This window comes from Myotis yumanensis, unplaced genomic scaffold (genome assembly GCF_028538775.1).
Source record: "Myotis yumanensis isolate MYYU_CA2020_CCGP unplaced genomic scaffold, mMyoYum1.0.hap1 SCAF_4, whole genome shotgun sequence".
NCBI lineage: Eukaryota > Metazoa > Chordata > Mammalia > Chiroptera > Vespertilionidae > Myotis > Myotis yumanensis.
In genome coordinates, this window is record NW_027223755.1 from 104,847,482 (window position 1) to 104,865,322 (window position 17,841).

The following is a 17,841-nucleotide window of genomic DNA, read 5'->3' on the forward strand; positions in this document are numbered from 1 at the left end:
CGAATAGTTGCCATTCACATTATTTGAGTACTAGAGTCCCGGTATACAAAATGCACGCACTCGGCGGGGAGGCGGGGGGTGTGTCCCCTCAGCCCGGCCTGTGCCTTCTCACTGTTCAGGAGCCCTCGGGGGATGTCCAATTGACAGCTTAGGCCCACTCCCCATGGGCCTAAGCTGGCAGTGGGACATCCTTAGTGCTGCTGCAGAGGCAGGAGAGGCTCCCGCCACTGCCGCTGTGCTCAGCGAAGCTGTAAGCCCTGTGGGAGCTCACGCTCCCCCTGGCTGAGCAGCACTCCCCCTGTGGGAGCACATTGACCACCAGGGGGCAGCTCCTGCATTTAGCATCTGCTCCCTGGTGGTCAGTGTGCGTCATAGCGACCGGCCATTCCGCCGCTCGGTTGATTTGCATATTAGCCTTTCATTATATAGGATAACTGCATTACACGTAAGTGGGAGTCACCAGCATAGACGCTGACACTAAGTGAGATGAGGTCACCTGGCCCTTTCTGAATTAGCTTTGTTGTTGTATCTCTCTCACTGTGTCTTGCTCTTCGGGGGGGGGGGGGGGGGTCTTCTATCCACCTGGGGAGACTGGCACAGCATAGGCATCAACAAATGTATGTGCACAGATGGATGACAGGGTGATGGAGAAATGAATACTGGATGGGTGCATGGATGGATGGATGGGTGGATGGATGATGAATAGATGGATTGTGGATGGGTGAATAGATGGGTGGTGGTGGTTAGATGGATGATGGATGAAGGATTGATGGGTGATGGCTATAGAGTGGGTGGAAGAAGCATAGATGGGTAAATGGCTGGATGATGGATTGGGGGGTGATGGATTGATGGGTGATGGGTATGTAATGAATAAATAAATGGATAGAGGATGGATGGATGATGAATCCAAATGCAGTTTAAGATGCAATTCCTGGCCAGGTCAGAATCTTACTCTGCTACCACATCCCAACTCCCCACAGACTCTCAAACTACAAGGATGTGGTGTGTGTGTGTGTGTGTGTGTGTGTGTTTGGTTGTGTTGACATGAGGAAGAATTTGGCAGAGAATGTGAGTTGTAAGGAAAGTTTAAATAAAAATTGGCTTTTAAAGCAACTTCCAGAGTCTCCTCTCGGCGTGTCTGCATCCTCCCCAACCCCCCACACCAGCTGTGCTGGGTCTGGGTCCAGGTGAGGCTGGTCCAGGGGAAGGGTCCCGGGAAGGCATTCCTCGTGCCCTCGGCACAGCGCAGCCCCAGCGGCACTGGTTCAGCTCAGATGACTTTCATGGTGGTTTGGAACCAGCGTGTCCCAGGTGACTCCGTCACCACGTGTCCCAGCTAACCCGTCACCGTGTGTCCCAGCTAACCCGTCACCGCGTGTCCCAGCTAACCCATCACCACGTGTCCCAGCTAACCCGTCACCACGTGTCCCAGCTAACCCGTCACCGCGTGTCCCAGCTAACCCGTCACCCGGTGGCCGTTCCCCAGGCAGCTTAGTTATGATGGGTCGGTCTCGGAGTTTATCGGCTTCTCCCTCTGTCTGTCGGGGCTGCAGAGGTGGGGGCGGGGCAGTGATTTCTCCATCACCAGGCAGTAGCCTCGGGTAGTCTGATGTGCAGCTCCCTCTCTGCCCTCACTGATGGGAGCAGGGCGGGGTGAGTCACCACGGCTACAAGGGGCTTGGGTAGTGTTGGCCTCGGTGAAGGCCAGGGGGACATGGGAGAGCACTGGCGGCTCCGAGTGGCCGCCAAGCACAAACCCACCAGGGGCTCGCCCACCCTGGTGCATACCGCGCTCACCGGTCACCAGGCAAGTATGACAAAGCGGGGCGCACACAGGACTTCACACTGCGGAGCGGTGGAGCCGGAGCGCAGGCGGGGCAGGGTGGGGCACTGAGGGAGGTGGCCTCACACAACCCTGAAGGAAGAGGAGGAAGGAACTTTCCAGGAGGACAAGGTCGGGCATCTTGGAAGAAAACTGCATGTGAAAGACGCCCACCAAGGCAGGATGCGGCTCTGGAGCAGGCTGGGGCGGGGGCGGGGGGGGGGGGGGAACGGGGGCTCTGCCTGTGCGGCACCCAGGGCCCTCCCCCTGCCCCCCAGCAGCATCTTGACTCTCCTTGGGGAACCACCGTGAGGTTCTGTGGAGACTGACCCCACCCCCAGCTCGGGGTGAGCGAATGGCCTGTCGGAGCCACAAGCATCACAGAGGCAGCTCAGGGATGGCAAGTCACCCAAACCTGGCTACTGAGCCCTCCCTGGGAGGCCTACAGGCGCTAAACTGGGGCACCTGAGCACGGGCTCCCCATGAAAGGGCTGCCATTGGGGAAGCCAACCAGGAAGCACAACTCTGAGAGCTGGAGAGGAAAACACAACCAGAAACAGAACGCAAGGCAAAGCGAGTCGAGGGAAAGAGACACCGAATCCTGTAACACCTCAGGAGCACCTGGATCTAGCTAAGCCTGAAGCCCTGCTACCTTTATGCTCACGTGAGCCAACAGAACGTCGTCTTTTTGCTTAAGCCAATTTGCATTGGACTCTGTTCCTTGCGACCAAGCAAGTTGCTTTATTCACTTTTGTATCCCAATGCCCATACCAGGAACTCAGGGCATAAATAAGAAATGGGTGGGATGGGATGGGAGGGATGGGATGAATGGGATGGGAGGGATGGGATGAATGGGATGGGATGGGATGAATGGGATGGGGTGGGATGGGATGGGGTGGGATGGGATGTGATGTGATGGATGAGATGAATGGGATGGGGTGGGATGGGATGGGATGAATGAGATGGGAAGGGATGAATGGGATGGAATGGATGAGTGGGATGGGGTGGGATGGGATGGGATGAATGGGATGGGATGGGATGGGATGGGATGAATGGGGTGGGATGAATGGGATGTGATGGGATGGGTGGGATGGGATGGGATGAATGGAATGGGATGGAATGGATGAATGGGGTGGGATGGGATGGGATGTGATGAATGAGATGAATGGAATGAATGGGATGGGGTGGGATGGGATGGGATGAATGGGATAGGATGGGGTGGAATGGGGTGGGATGGGATGGGTGGGATGGGATGGGATAGGATAGTATGGGATGGGATGGGATGTGATGGATGGGATGAATGGGATGGGTTGGGATGGGATGAATGGGATGGGATGGGGTGGGATGGGATGGGATAGGATAGTATGGGACTGGATGGGATGTGATGGATGGGTGGGATGGATGTGATGGATGGATGGGATGGGGTGGGATGGGATGGGGAGGGATAGGATAGTATGGGACGGGATGAATGGGATGGGATGGGTGGGATGGGATGGAATCAACCTGGGCCTGTATGGTACCTGAGCCTGTATGGTACCTGGGCCTGTATGGTACCTGAGCCTGTATGGTACCTGGGCCTGTATGGTACCTGGGCCTGTACGGTACCTGGGCCTGTACGGTACCTGGGCCTGTATGGTACCTGGGCCTGTACGGTACCTGGGCCTGTATGGTACCTGGGCCTGTACGGTACCTGGGCCTGTACGGTACCTGGGCCTGTATGGTACCTGGGCCTGTACGGTACCTGGGCCTGTATGGTACCTGGCCTGTACGGTACCTGGGCCTGTACGGTACCTGGGCCTGTACGGTACCTGGGCCTGTACGGTACCTGGGCCCATTCCAGGCTGGGACTATGAGCATCATTTGTGCTCATCCATCAACTTTCCCAAAGCAGGTCCAAGAGCGTGAGGCCCCTCTAGGTTATAAAGGGACATGTCCACTTGCCCATCTCTGAGAGGCTTGACCTTAACTCCTGCCGACTTTAAGACCCCAGATTCTTTGCAGCCAGCTGATGGGGCCTGCGCGAAAGGCTCAGTTCTGACCGGACGCGGCTGGTGCTCCATAAATAGCCGTGGTTAGCGAGTGCTGCCTATGTAAATGTCAACATAAACAGTCTGGATGGAAGGCAAACTCGTGCCAGTCCCCAGAGCAGCCGCTCCGGGAGGGCGTGCATGCCCAGTCCCTGCCTGGCGTCGGGACACGTGCCCTGGGCTTCTGGGGCTTTGGCAGGAATTATAGCCCCACTGGAAAGGAAAACGCTCTGAAATTAGAGGAAACTGGGACTTATGCCAAAAGCAACTCCGAGCCATCACAGCAGGCGGCGGAGCCGGGTCCCGGGTGCTTAGGGGACGGGAGGGAAGAGGCAGCGAGGGTTTGCGGACGCTCCTCTCCAGTGAGCACCTGACACAGGCGGAGGCTGACTGCGACCCGAACGCCAGGAAGGCTTTGCTCTGCATCTGGGTCTGTCGGCCTTCGATTCTCACCCAGATTAAGTGAAGCAGCTAAAGCAAGTAAGAAAGTTCCTAGAACCCAAATACCAGCAGCCACGCAACGGCTCCAAATTCACTACAGGCCGTGTTGGCTTGGGAAATTAGGAAATTACTAAACAAATAACAGAAATCAACGATAGGGCAGAGTTGGTATAATTAGGGTGAAAGTGGGTCCCCGACCTGCCCCGGCACTGCGTGCTCCCCGGTGCGAGCTGGCGGCCTGGGTCACACCTCCGATCCCTGGGCATAGGGGTGTCCCTCTCCTCCACGGCCCACTCCCCCATCCCTCTTCCTCTCACCCCACCACTCCCACCCCGTCTGCATGACATTGCCCCGGGGCTGTCCCACAGACAGCAAACTGAAACTGGCCAGGTCTGAGCTCAAGGTCCCTCCCTCCCATTACAACAAAGACCCATTCCCATGTCAATCTTCCTCAATTCGGTAATGGGGACAATCGTTTGCTCAGGACAAAAACCTCGAAGTTGTCCTCAGTGATTCTCCCCTGACTCCGTATCCCACCTGCAGCAGATCCTGTTGGCTCTGCCTTCAAATTGCATCCCGAGTTCATTCCGTTCTCTCCATTTCCCCCCACGGCCAAGCCACCAGCATCTCCCACCTGGACCGTCACCTGTTAACCCTCCTATTTCTGCCTCTAACCAATATTCCCTACTCATCCCTCCAAATGCGATTTTGCTAAATGCAAATCATGCCCTATCACCTCCCTGCTGAAAAGCAGTCAACAGCATCTCAGGGCATTTAGAATGAAATCCAAGTCCTATACCACAGCCAAAAAGGTTCCACATGACTAGGTCCCTCCAGAGCAATTTGACCTCTCTCTCTCTCTCTCTCTGCAACAGCCCCTCCTTAGAGTTCTTCAAACCTGCCAATCAATTCTTACCCCAGGGCCTTTGCACATGCTGCCTCTTCTTCGTGCTCCACGCTTCCTTCCACTCTTACCATCCTTAGGTTTCCACTCCACTGTCATCTCCATCAAAAGGAGATCTGCTCCCACCTACACCCCACAGACAAAACAGCAGGCAGAGTGTGACTCTATGTATAAAAAATGCGCGCTGCCAGTGTGGCTCAGTGGTTGAGTGTCGACCTCTGCACCAGGAGGTCATGGTTCAAATCGCAGTCAGGGAACATGCCCAGGCTTCGGGCTCGATCCCCGGCAGGGGGAATGCAGGAGGCAGCCGATTGATGATGTTTTTCTCTCTCCCTCTTTTTTCCTCTCTCTCTAAAAAATCAATAAAAACATTTTTTTAATGGATGCACATGATATTTGAGAACTGCTGCCAGTGGTTGCCCCTGGGAGAGGAAGTGGGTGGCTGGGAACAGGGAGACTTTTTACTGCACGTTGTTTTATGCCTTTGAATTTTAAATCATGTGTATATACTATTATTCCAAAATGCTTAAATTAAATCAAATAAAATAACGAAGGGAGGGAGGAGAGAGATAAAGGGAAAGAAAAAGAGGGAGAGGGAGAGAGAAGGGAAGGAGGGAGGGAGAGGAAATGAGAGGCGGGGGAGAGAGCGAAGAGGGGAGGAAGACAGAGGAAGAAATACCCTTGGGAAATTGTGCTGAGAAAATAATTCCACAAAAATGTTCTATTCAAAAAAATAATCGTGTGGCATTAAACCATAAGGAATGAAAGAAAGAAATGCCCAGCAACACAGGTGTGCCTGGGACAGGTGCTTCGTGACCAGGATGGAGTAGCACGAAGTCCTTAGTAACGATCATCACGGAGACTGTAAAAAATGCGGAGAAATGTTTATGACAATAATTAATGGAAAAGCAGAGACTATAAAGAAGTATATTAAGAGAGAGAACGGTGCAGTGGGAAGAGGGAAATTGCTGAAGAGAGAGGGCGCATGGCCTTCGTCACTTTCTCAGGGGAGTCCCCACATGAAAAACGTGGCTGAGGCCTCGGGCTCAGCGTGGGCCCATCTTCGAGTTCAGCGACTGAGGCTCAGAGGGGGCCCGCGGGCCTGGGTGGTGGCACAGGCAGCTGGGGGCCCGGGGACAGGCTCCAGGAGGCCCTCACGGCGGCCCCAGGCCCGGCTTGCTCAGCCTCGGCACTGCTGACACCCGGGCTGGTCAGTCCTCGCTGGGGCTGCTCTGTGCACTGAGATGTTTAGCAGCATCTCCAGCCCCGACCCACTGACACCAGACCACCCCGGGCATGACAAGCAAAAATGTCCCCAGACACTGCGGGGTGTCTGAGTGTCCGAGGGGGCAGACTCGCGCCCGGGTGAGGACCCCTCTGCTCGGCAAGGCCCTAACTTCCCTGATTGCCAGTCCCCCCCCCCACGCCCCCGTAAAATGGGAGACGCCCAGCACGTAAATCCTCTCCCCTCCTGTGCACACACTAATTGCAGCCATATTTTTTAAAGAATATGTGTGTTAAATGGTTTTTATGGAGCCTTTTAAATTACAATAAAATAGGTAAGGCTCCTTCTCTCAGGGGAACCCAAATGCTGGCTTTTCAGGGGCGAGTGTTTATCACCTCCCCGCCCCTCACACATCCGGCCTGGCTTTTAGCACACGAGTGCTCCCTCCCGGGGGCCTTAATGGGGCCACATCCGATTCATAAAATGTTAGGGAGCACTTGGCCACGCCATGGTACCAGCCCGATTTCCACCCAGCGCCTTTGTCGTTTAACGGCAGCTCAAATAATAAATGGCTTTTCTGTTGTAGTCAGGCTTTTTCCGGGGACTGCAAATGCCAGCTCTAGGATTAGAGACTTCCTCACCCAGCCCCTCGCGAGGGAGGGGGAAGCCGAGTCCTCCTCCCCAGGGGAGTGACCGTCCGCAGCCTCCAGCTCCTGAGGAGGAGGCTGGGCTGAGGGCAGCTCTCCATCCGGCCACCTCCCCGCCACGTGGCCTCTCTCCCGTGGAAAACACCATTGCTCGGTGTGGGACTCATTTGGGTCCGCAAAGTAAGCACTTTGGGCCCGCAGCTGAGCCTCTGAGTGGGCTCCCGGACTTGGAATGAGCCTGAGAGTGAGGCTGGAGTGGGTGGTTTAGGAAAAAAGCTTGAAAAAAGTCATTCTTCCTCCACGGCCACCCACCTCCGCCTCCCCATCACCTGTAGGCTACCACACTCTGGGCTGCAGCATCTCTCCAGTGGGCAACATGGACCGAGTGCTCTAACCATTCGTGCCACCGAGGCAGCTCGCCCAGCCCCCCACCACCGCCACCCAGGCCCTCCTCGCCTACCTCCTACCCTGTTCAGGAGACGCTGCCAGCTCCGAGCGGCACCCACGTGCCCCTGGCATCCGCCATCCCCAAGCGCCGTCTCCGGCCCCAGCACATGCTCAGCCAGCACCCGGGGCGGGCAGAGGCCAGCGGCGCCCTCCGTCGACGGCTGATGGCAGCTTTACTCAGGCTTTTCTAGAGGCGGCCTTGGCCCACCTCCCTCACATCAGGGGCGTCTCCCAGGGTCCTCGGTGGGGATCCGCCGTGCCCACAGGTGACCTGCTCAGGACCGCGCCCGGCATCGGCCACTCTCCCACCCCGTCCATGGCCCCTTCTTTTCCAGGGCGTGCTGGGACCCCTGCCAGAGAGACTGCCAGTCACAGCCTCACGTCCCCACGTCAGGGTCGGCTTCCGGGACCTACTCGGTGGCCGCGCAGCAGGCAGGTCTGCACGGAGCTTCCTCCTAATAAGTCCCTCCTCGGGGGGGACTCGGGTCTCCCAGGACACGTCGGGACCCTTTCTTTCTCAGTTCTTGGAGCCACAGCCACTAACAGATGAACAGACACAGCCTCCCTTTCCTGTCCAGGTCGCCCGCCCCGGCTCCTCTCCGGAAGGCCCACGGCTGTCCATCCATGTTCCTCTAACCCAGGCCAGCGGCACCGAACCCACGGGCTCCCGGTGGGCCTCTGCTGTGGCAGAGAAGAGAGGGGGCCCTCCCTCACATTTCCTGTAATGTTTCCATTGATGTAGTAACCATGCTCACATTCTGGTTTCTGGAAGCCATTTCCACTGTTGACACACAATAACAGTAACAACAATAGCAGGAGAGGCAACAGCAACAATCTATCATAATAAAAGCATAATATGCTAATTAGACCAGACGTCCTTCCGGACGACCTTCTGGACGACCTTCCGGACCAAGCCGCGGCAGCGGGGGCGAATTTCATGCATCGGGCCTCTAGTAATAACATAAAAACTTACACATATCATATCAAATCCACAGTCAGCCAAAGTCTTGCTGAGCCTCTCGCATGTTGCTGGACTCACCCGTTAGGTCCTCTGTGTTTGCTCTTTGGACTTCAGTGCCCCGTGTTACGTTTTTACATCTAACATTTCCCCTGACGGGATGCAGCCACCTCCAGCCTCCCTCCTCTCACCCCCCATTTCTCTGTACCCCAAGCCCTCCCCTGACTGCCTGACCAGGGGGCCCCACTCCCTCCGGTCATGAGTAAATGTGTCCGAATCAGCACCAAAGACAGCCCCATGCCTCCACCCCCAGGCCGCAGCCTCTGGCCTAAGCCCTAGATCCCCCGCCCTTCCACCCAGGCCACCTCTCCCGCTCCCGCCCACAGCTCTGTCACCAGCTCTCCCAAACTGGGTCTCAAGCAGCAGGCTCGATACAGTTCTCCACCCGGCCCTAGAGAGCCTCGCCATCATAATCACTCAGTCTTCATAACAGCTCTGCAGCAGGTGCTATTATTACCCCACTTTACAGACAAGGAGCTGGGGCAGGAGACGTTAAATAACTTGTGATTACACATCCAGTCAGACTAGAGCTGAGACACATGTCCAGGCAGGCTGCCCAGCCTGGCACCCAGCGCGGCTCCCCACGGCTGCTGGAGCCACGGCTCGTGCCTGGGTGGTCCGGCCCCAAGGGCTCTTATTAAATACAGAAATAAAGCACCACGGCGCACATCTACGGCGAGCGGACATCACGAACCAGAGGTTTAGTTTTGCTGATGCTGATTTTTTTAAAAAACAAGGATTTCAATGACTGTAAACCAGGGTCCTCGGGGTCCACTTTAACAGGATAGCAAGTGAGGCCGCGTTCCGGAGTTCCGGAGAGTTCACAGGGCTCTTCCGCACGGGAGATGGAGTTTGAGCCCCCATAACCCTGCGGGGGGAGAAAGCACTTTATCTTCCTCCTGCAGATGAGGAGATGGAGGCTCCAGAGCCTGAGCAACTTATCCAGGACCACACTCAGGAAGGGGCCGACAGGGGCTTGCACACAGCTGGCACCCAGGTTCCCGGTGCTGCCCCCCTCTGCGCCCCCCGCCCCGTGTCTCCTCTGCCCAAGCAGGAGTCGAGGCGGTGGGAAGAGGGGCATGCGTGTGTGGAGTGTACGTGCGTGGAGGAGTGTGGAGTCGGCTCACAGAGAGAAGGGGGGAAGGCTGTCTCCATGGTTACACTGAACCTGAACAAAACATCACACACAGATCACTGTAGCCTTGAGCGTCACCGCTCCGTCCTCCCGGCAGAACCCGAGACAGCCGACTGCCAGGCCCTCCAACCCGCCCGCCGCCCGGAGAGCCTTCCTCCTTCCTGACTCCCATCACTGCGCCCTCGCTTTACAACAACTCACTGTTGTCGAATTAGTTACAGGCTCACCTGCGCAGCACCCGGGAGAGCAGGGTCCCGTTGTGCATTTCGGTAATATTCTGCCGCCTCCAAAGTCTCAAGTTGAGTTACCGAGCTTGTCTCGTTGATCCTCCCCCTGGAGCTCTGTCAGATCCACCGACAGCTGCAGGGCTGCCTGCTCCGACAGGCAGGGCCACTGAGGCACGGATGGGGAGAGGCTGCTGTCTAGGATTTTACTGTAAGTCGGTGTGTGGGCCATAAAAAGCATTCTGGGCCCTTTTTTTTTTTTCAACCCTAGAAGCGGGGAAATAAATAGCTCTCGTCTGATTGCCTATCCCAGTGATTGGCCGCGGCGACTGGTCGGCTGTTAAGAAGGATTCTGAGGCAGGAGCTGCGATTCGGAGGAAAGAGTAATGGGAGTCATTAAGGATGTGGACACGGCTGAGGGAGCAGGCGGTGCCGGCACCCGAGCTGTGTGTTCCCCCTCCTCCCTCCCTACCGTGACCATCCATGTCCCTGTGAAGATTTCATGTTGGTTCCCAACCAGGAGCGATTTTGGCCCACAGGGGGCACGGGGGTGCCCGAAGGCATTTTGAATGTCACTGTGATCGTCACCTATGGTGATGGGGGGATGCCATTGGCATCTGGTTGGTAGAGGCCACGGAGGCTTCTAAACCCCCTACAATGTGCTGGGCAGGGCCCACAACAAAGACTGACCCCGTGCAAATGTCAGCACCGCCAAGGTTGAGAACCCCGCAGCAGGACACACACACACACACACACACACACACACACACAGTCCGCACTCTGTCCTTGGTCCTCAGCAGACCGGAAGTCAACACCAGCATCTATACCTTCCTGTGCCCCAAACAGAACGCCTGGTTTCCTTCCTACACCTGCTCCTCCCTGTTCTTCTCCAGCTCGGTCAACGGCACCAGGCACCAGTGTTTCAGGCCCAGCCCCTAGGGGTCATCTCGAATTCCTCTCCTCCCTCACTGGCCTCATCACCCAGTCCTGTGGATCCTTCCTGCAAAACAGTTCCCAAGCCCCGCCCACCCTGCGGCCACGGCCACGGCTCAGCCTGCCGCCTTTCGCCTTCCGTGGGCCTCCTGACCTGACCCCAGCCACCCCGCTGCTTCCAGCACCCTGCTCCCACCGCAGGCCTCTGCACTTGCTGTTCCCGCTGCCTGGGACTCTCCCTGCTCCTCCCGGGGGGGGCTCCCTTTTGTCATTTGTGTCTCAAGAAAAACATCACCTCACCAGAGGCCCGCTCCCCTTCCCACCCGAACAGCCACCCTGCGTCCCATCACTGTTCGCCTCTCTTTCACTGCCATCCTCACTCTGTGGGCCATCTGTTCATTTGCTGCCATGCTACTTCCCCCAAAAAAGAATTAAAAGTTCACAAGATTAGAGACCTTGCCTTCCACCATGGTGTCCCATTACCAGAAAGACACGCCCTTGGCATACAGTATGTGCTCTCAAGTGAATAAAACCCCGAGGACAGACCCTTCCAGTAGGTGGAACCCAGGAGATGGAGATGGTCTCACAGCCCCAGGAGCTTCTCTCTGCTGCGTCCCCCTGGGCACGAGGCAGGCGGCAGGCCTGCGGTGGCTCCCAATCGATCGGCGGCTCTGTGTTTCTTGGAACCAGTTAAGATCTTCCTGAACCCGCTCCCCATCCAGTTCCCACCCCAGCCCCGCCCTCTGTGGTGCAAGCACCTTATTTGGCCTTGAAATGTGCACACGCCCCGCGTGCTGAGCCGATGGGGAAACCCTGCCTGTAGGGGGCAGCCTCCGGTCTCCTAGCAACCCTGCAGGTGTCCGTCCCGTTGCCCCCATTCTATGGATGGGTGCAGTGAGGCACCACGCGATGGAGCCACTCTCTCGAGCTCACACAGGACACTGGAAGAATGCCTCACAGGACAAACCCAGCGCTGTCTTTCCTCTCCAGTGCCCATCAGGATAAAGCAGCTGATACAATATTCGCATGTCCAGCCGAATAAGTGGTCATGTGATCAATGAGCGAGTGAGTGACTAGATGGGCCACAATTCCCCCAGGTCTCCTTAGGCTAAAGCCACACCCTCCCTCCTCCTGCAGGACTTCAGGGTGCAGGTGCTGGCAGGCCAGGGTGTGCGACTGGCCGCCTTTATCCATCTTCCCGTTAACAGGTCAAGGAGACACACAAACCAGTGAGATGTCACAAGGGGGCTAGAAGTCAGGCCTATTGTCAATGATCTCGGCCAGACCAAGAAGGAGTTTCCGCTCATCAGCGTATCTCTGCAGCCAAGACATCAGAAAGCGTTCCACCAGCCCAGGCTAGTGACACCCACTGGGCCTGGGAGAGGGAGCCTCACCCTCTGTAGCACATGAGCCACTTCCTGTGAGGACCAGGGCTGTGCACCCTCACCCTCTCCCTCACCCTCTCCCTCCCCCGGTGCCAGTCACTCAGCATCTGTGACTCCCGGTGCGGGCACGTGGCTGAGGGCACATGGCTGAGGGCCTACGTGGGTGCACAATGGTGCTCTGCATCTTGAGCTGGAGGGAACCAGGGCAGAGATGGGAGGGAAAGTAGGAATGGTGCACCTTGGGAATTGTAGTTTCACATCAACCATTTCTGCTAAGAAAGGAACTACAGAGGATTTCAAATGTCACGGAGGTCATTCCCCTTTTCCATACTCACACCAGGAGGTGAGAGAGGGCGGCCCTGCGTCCACTGTCAGCTGTCACGAGATGCAGATAAATCCTGAAAAATCAGCACTCGACTTCATGGTAGAGCTGCCAGCCATCGGCGCCCCGTGAGGTGTGGGAGGAAGAACCTGGCAGCGGCAGGTGAAAGGGAGAAGGACGGAGAGAACCCGCCCATCCCGCGTATGAGTAAATCCTGGGCCAGCAGACGTTCCCAGACCCAAAGGTGGGAAATGGTCAGGGCACCGGGGACAGGCCCACAGCCCACACCGGGGAAGGGCCTGCTCACGCCCTGGAAGCACAGAATTCGAGAAAGCACTGGTGTGTGTCCCGAAGAAAATGTAAACCCCACAACCAAGACGCGGCCGGTTGGGGGTAAGACAGCAGACTTCACTTCCTTGAGGGGAGCTGCAGGAAGGGCCCTGGGAGCGAGGGTGGAGAGGAGGCCCGTGAAGGAGAGGTTAATGGGGTAGGGGGAGAGGCCTATGTAATGCTTTCCACAACGAAAACTTTAAAAAAAATAAAAACAAAAATAAGAAGAGAAAAGCTTTTGAGATGCAAAACAAACAAAAAAGGAGCTAAAGACACGAAGGCGGACTCGAATACCATGGGACACGGGGAGCAGACCAGTCCCACAGGGAGCTGAGCGCACAGCGCCGGTGCTAGGACGCCACTCTGAGAGACGTCAACCACAGCCAACCAGGAGGAGTTTGATGTGAGTCAGGGACGTGATGAGGCACAAGTGAAGGTGCAGAGAGTCTGTTCCCTGGGGGAGGGGGATGCCCCACGGCAGCCCCGTCGCCGTGGGGACTGAGAAGCACGCGAAGGTCACAGCCGGGGACACAGGCTCAGGAGCGCTTGCCCTCCCCCTACTCGCCTCACCCCATCACTAAGGCTGTTCCCAGCAGCTCCCCTCACCCCGGGCATCATGCCGGGCCACCAAGACGAGAATCCAGGCGGAGTGAAAGGCAAACGCACCCTCTGACCGCAGAGCAAGCATCAGAACCCCGCGCAGGAACGGCAGGGACGTTGGCACCATCGCACCAGGAACTGGAAAAAGCAGTGATCAAGGTGCCAAGGGCTCTAACGGATAAAGCAGGCACCGTGCAAGGACAGGTGGACATGTAAGCAGCGAAATCGGAAGTCTGAGAAAGAACCCGAAGGACACGCTGGAGACCGAGCCCTGAGAGACACGAAGAACGCCTTCGATGGCCGTTAGGAGACTGGCTGGGGCTGAGGAAAGAGCTTCTGAGCCTGAGGATATCGCCATAGAAACCCCCAAAACAGATAAGAGAAAAAAAAAACAAAAAAAAAAAACAGAGCACCGAGGTCTGTGGGACAAGAGGTGCCGTCAGAGGAGAGAGAGCAGGAACAGAAAAAATATTTGAAGCAACAATGACCGTGACTTTCCCAGATCAGTCAGATGCCAAACCACAGACCCAGGAAGCTCAGTGAACGCTATGTAAGACAAGTTCCAGAAGATGGTGACCCCAAAAAAAGCATTAAGATTATGAGAGAGAAAATGACAGACATAGAGAACGGAGAGCGACTCTTGGGTAAGCGAGCGCTGAGACGCGGACGGCGTCCACCCCTCCATACCTACAGGCCCTGCTCCTGTCTCTGCTCCCTCGGCCACTTCAGCACAGCCTCTCCCACTCCGGGGGCTCACTCCCCTCCGGCCACTCCACCTCCCCTTCTTCCTGCTCACCAAGCCCTGTCCCTGTGCAAAGCCTTTCCCCTGCCCGGGGCCACCTCCTCTCACTCTTCAAGCCTCAATCCACAAGTGACCCCCCTCAGAGGAGAAGGGGTTTGCTCCCTCGTGTATCATTCACACAGACACACACTCACACATGAACACACATGCGCGTGCACACACACACAACGAGGAGGGCAAGGGCAGGAACCCACCTGTGTGACTGCACCCAGCATCCCAGCACCCAGCAGGTAGCCAGCACACACTCCATCATATTTAGCATTCAAGGCCAACCAAGATATAAATAGAACCGGAAAGCAGGTAAGCAAGGGATCAAGTGGCAATTAATGTTACAAAGATGAGCGAAAAACAGAACTCGAGAGCGACTCATCTCCTCATCCTACTAGCAAAGATGCTCCGTTTGCAGTATCGCTCGTCAAAATTGTTAGAGAAACAGAAGCCCAAGAATTAAAAACAGAATCAGCAGCAGTGCGTATACTTTTTAAATCATTAGTAAAGAAAAAAGAAACAAAACCAAGTCCATACAGTAAAAGACAAAAGCAAAGAAATGTTGAAAGAAAAAGGAATAAAGAATTTAAAGTATTCAACAAAAATAGTCATGAGATCAAACGTATTTATTAAAAAGAATAAATTTTATTTGGTTAAGACCCTCAGTTTATATCCAAAGACAGACTCTAACTGCATACTGTTTTTACCAGATGTATGTCTAACAGAAGGACATAGAAAAGTTAAAAAAAAAAAAAAAAAAAAAAACTAGAGAGATACACCAAGGGGACACAAACAAAAGAAAGCAGGGAGAGAAATACTAAAATATGAAAAAATAGAATTCAAAGCCAAAAGCATTCACTAGGGAAAAATAGTCATTTGATATTGACACAAGTAAAATCCACAATTCCACAATGAAAATATAACTGTCACAAATCTTTTTGCGATAAATAACATAAAATGACATTTTATGAAAACAAAACTATCAAAAACACAGTGCAATGGAAAGGATTCCATTGAAGAGAAAGACTTTGACCTATCTCATTCAGCTTTCTGCGGATCAATAAGAGCAAAGAGAAATAAATAACAAGATACTATCTATAAAGCTGCTTTACCTTACTCACAGGGACTATACCTGTGTTGTTGGGTGTTTTTTTTTTTTCAAATAAAACATTTACCCCAAAAAAATTATGAAGCAGAAACTTCACAGTCTGCTTTCTCTATCATTCAGTAAAACTATAAATTAATGACAAAAGTTTAAGCAAATAAGACAAAGCATTAAAAAGAAATTCTAAAAATGTCCTATTTATTTATTCTTGGATCAATGAATAAACAAGAGTACATTTCAGTAATACTAAAAACAAAATTGTAATTTCAGAACCTTTAGAAAATCATTTTAAAGAAAGCACTGTGTTTTGAAAGTCACAAGACATGGCCAAAGTGGTGCTCACAGGCAAACTCATAGCATTAAATGCATTCTTTTTTTTAACTGTGAAAACAAAGTTTTCCCAATTCAAATATCTGAACATACTAGCAAAACAAACCTCCAAAAAGTAACAAAAGAAAACAAGGATAAATTAGAAAACTTAAACAGAAGAGTTCTGATTCTTTAAGGGGGGGGAAGGGGCAATAAAACAGCCGAGCTGGCAAGATCCAGATTGAAAATAAAGGGAGAACCCGGCTGATGTGGTCAGTGGTTGAACCTATGGACCAGGCGGCCATGGTACGATTCCCGGTCAGGCCACATGCCTGGGTTGCGGGCTCCATCCCCAGTAGGGGGCATGCAAGAGGCAGCCAACTGATGGATGATTCTCTCTCATCATTGATATTTCTCTCTCTCCTCTCTCCCTTCCTTCCTGAAATCAATAAAAATGTATTTTAAAGGAATAATAAAACAAAGGTGGAACAAATCGCCAGGGCCTCCAGCCGGAAGATGTGGCATCTCAGAGCAGAGCCTGGGTAAAGGTTCCGGCCAGGCTGCAGTCTCCAGGGTCTGAAAGCGACTTTCGCCAGGGCTCCTGTCCCCTCAGCTGACTCGGACAAGGGAAATCCAAAGACAGAAACAGCAGAATAGCCAGGATTCCGAGTACAAAGAGGACAGGAATCAAAGAGACATTCTTTCTTTTAATCACAGGAAAGTACTATGCTACATTTTTCACAAACAGGTTTGAAACTCTCACATCAATTATTCTCTAAGAAACCACAACTCACTGAAAACGGACGCGGGAAGTAGAAAAGGAAGTGACCAGTCACCGAAGGCGGGCTTATTCCGCCTAGAATGCTGCCGCCGCCGCCTCCAGACCTCTGCATGCCTCCTCCTTCTGACAGTCAGGCCTCCGTTCAGGGGTCGCCCCTCAGGAAGTCTCCCTGACATCCTACTAAAAGCCTCCCCCCCTCAGCGCTACCTCAGCACCCACTTCCTAGCACTCACGTCCATGTGGGATTTTTACTTACCTGCTATATTTAAACTTTTTTTTCTCTCCACTGGAATGTGGGCTCCTGGTAAGCGGGGACCTTATTCAAGTTCACCAGGTACCCTAAGTGCCCAGCAGAGTCAGTGTATTAAGTTAACCGAGACCAAGGAGGACAAGAGAGCTTGCAGAAAATCCTTCCAAATAATTTCTTATGACAAAGGAAGATGAATCTTTCAAGCTGGAAAAAAAACTATCCAGGAAAACACTTGGAAGTACAGAAGAACTTGGCCAGCAGGTGAGGGTTCGTATAAGAAAAAAAAGACCCTCTCAAAAATTCTACTCTGTCACCATTAGAGGGAAAATGAAAAGTGGGCTTGAAAAGCCACCGAGATGTGACTGGCTTACGCATCAAGAAGCAGGAGTGCCCGCGAGCCTTCACCCCTCAGGGTGTCCGACCGCGTCCCTGACCCCTGAGTCCCAGCCTCGTTCTGGCCTGAATCCAGGACCATGGGAGCCACGGTGAGTGACAAACCTGTTCTCGTCTGTCCCCTCGAGAATGTCAGGTCATGGAGATAAGGCCTTTGTTTTGTCTGCCACTGAATGCACAGGGGCCTCAGGAGGGGCTCGGTACGTCCAAGTTAAACATACCAAAGAGTGAATAACCTCTTGCTGTCTGTCTTCATGCTCGAGGGCGGAACCTCCATGAGATTAAGACTTCATCTGTCTCGTTTCCTGCCAGTATCCCGCACCTGGACAAACCCTGGCACACAGTAGGTGTTCATGAACATGTGTAAGAGTGGAAACCTGGGGACAGAGTTCAGGCTAAGAGAACTGCACGTGCAAAGGCCCTGGGGCAGGAGCGTGCCTGGGGGAGTTTGTGCAAAAGCCTGGGGGACAGTGGGACTGGAGCTGAGGCAGCAAGGAGGAGTGTAGTGGGAGGTGAGGCAGACAGACAGGGGCAAGTCGTGTTGGGTCTTGTAGCTGCTTTTGCGATGGGAGCCACACAATGTATAACAGGATCCCTCAGCAGACGGCAGGCCGAGGGGAGCCAGTGGGGGCGGGAAGACCAGTGAGGTGGGTGCTGGAGTCCAGGCAGGAGATGATGCAGGCTCAGACTCGGTAGCCAAGGAGAGGATGAGAAATGGCTGGACTCTGGATATGTTTTTAAAGGAGCCAACAG

General features: G+C 54.1%; 1 protein-coding gene across 2 annotated transcripts in view; it reads right to left on the reverse strand.

Annotated features, from left to right (window-relative positions):
- GSG1L (GSG1 like) overlaps positions 1–17,841 on the reverse strand; it is a 181,580-nt gene that overhangs the window by 153,877 nt on the left and 9,862 nt on the right. The window contains exon 1 of one of the 2 annotated variants that reach the window (XM_070411637.1): positions 9,894–9,940. The exons of the other annotated variant lie outside the window; for it this stretch is intronic. The gene's annotated coding sequence lies outside the window, so the exon portion shown is untranslated. Of the gene's footprint in view, positions 1–9,893; positions 9,941–17,841 lie in introns of those variants that run through there. 2 annotated transcript variants of the gene reach the window in all.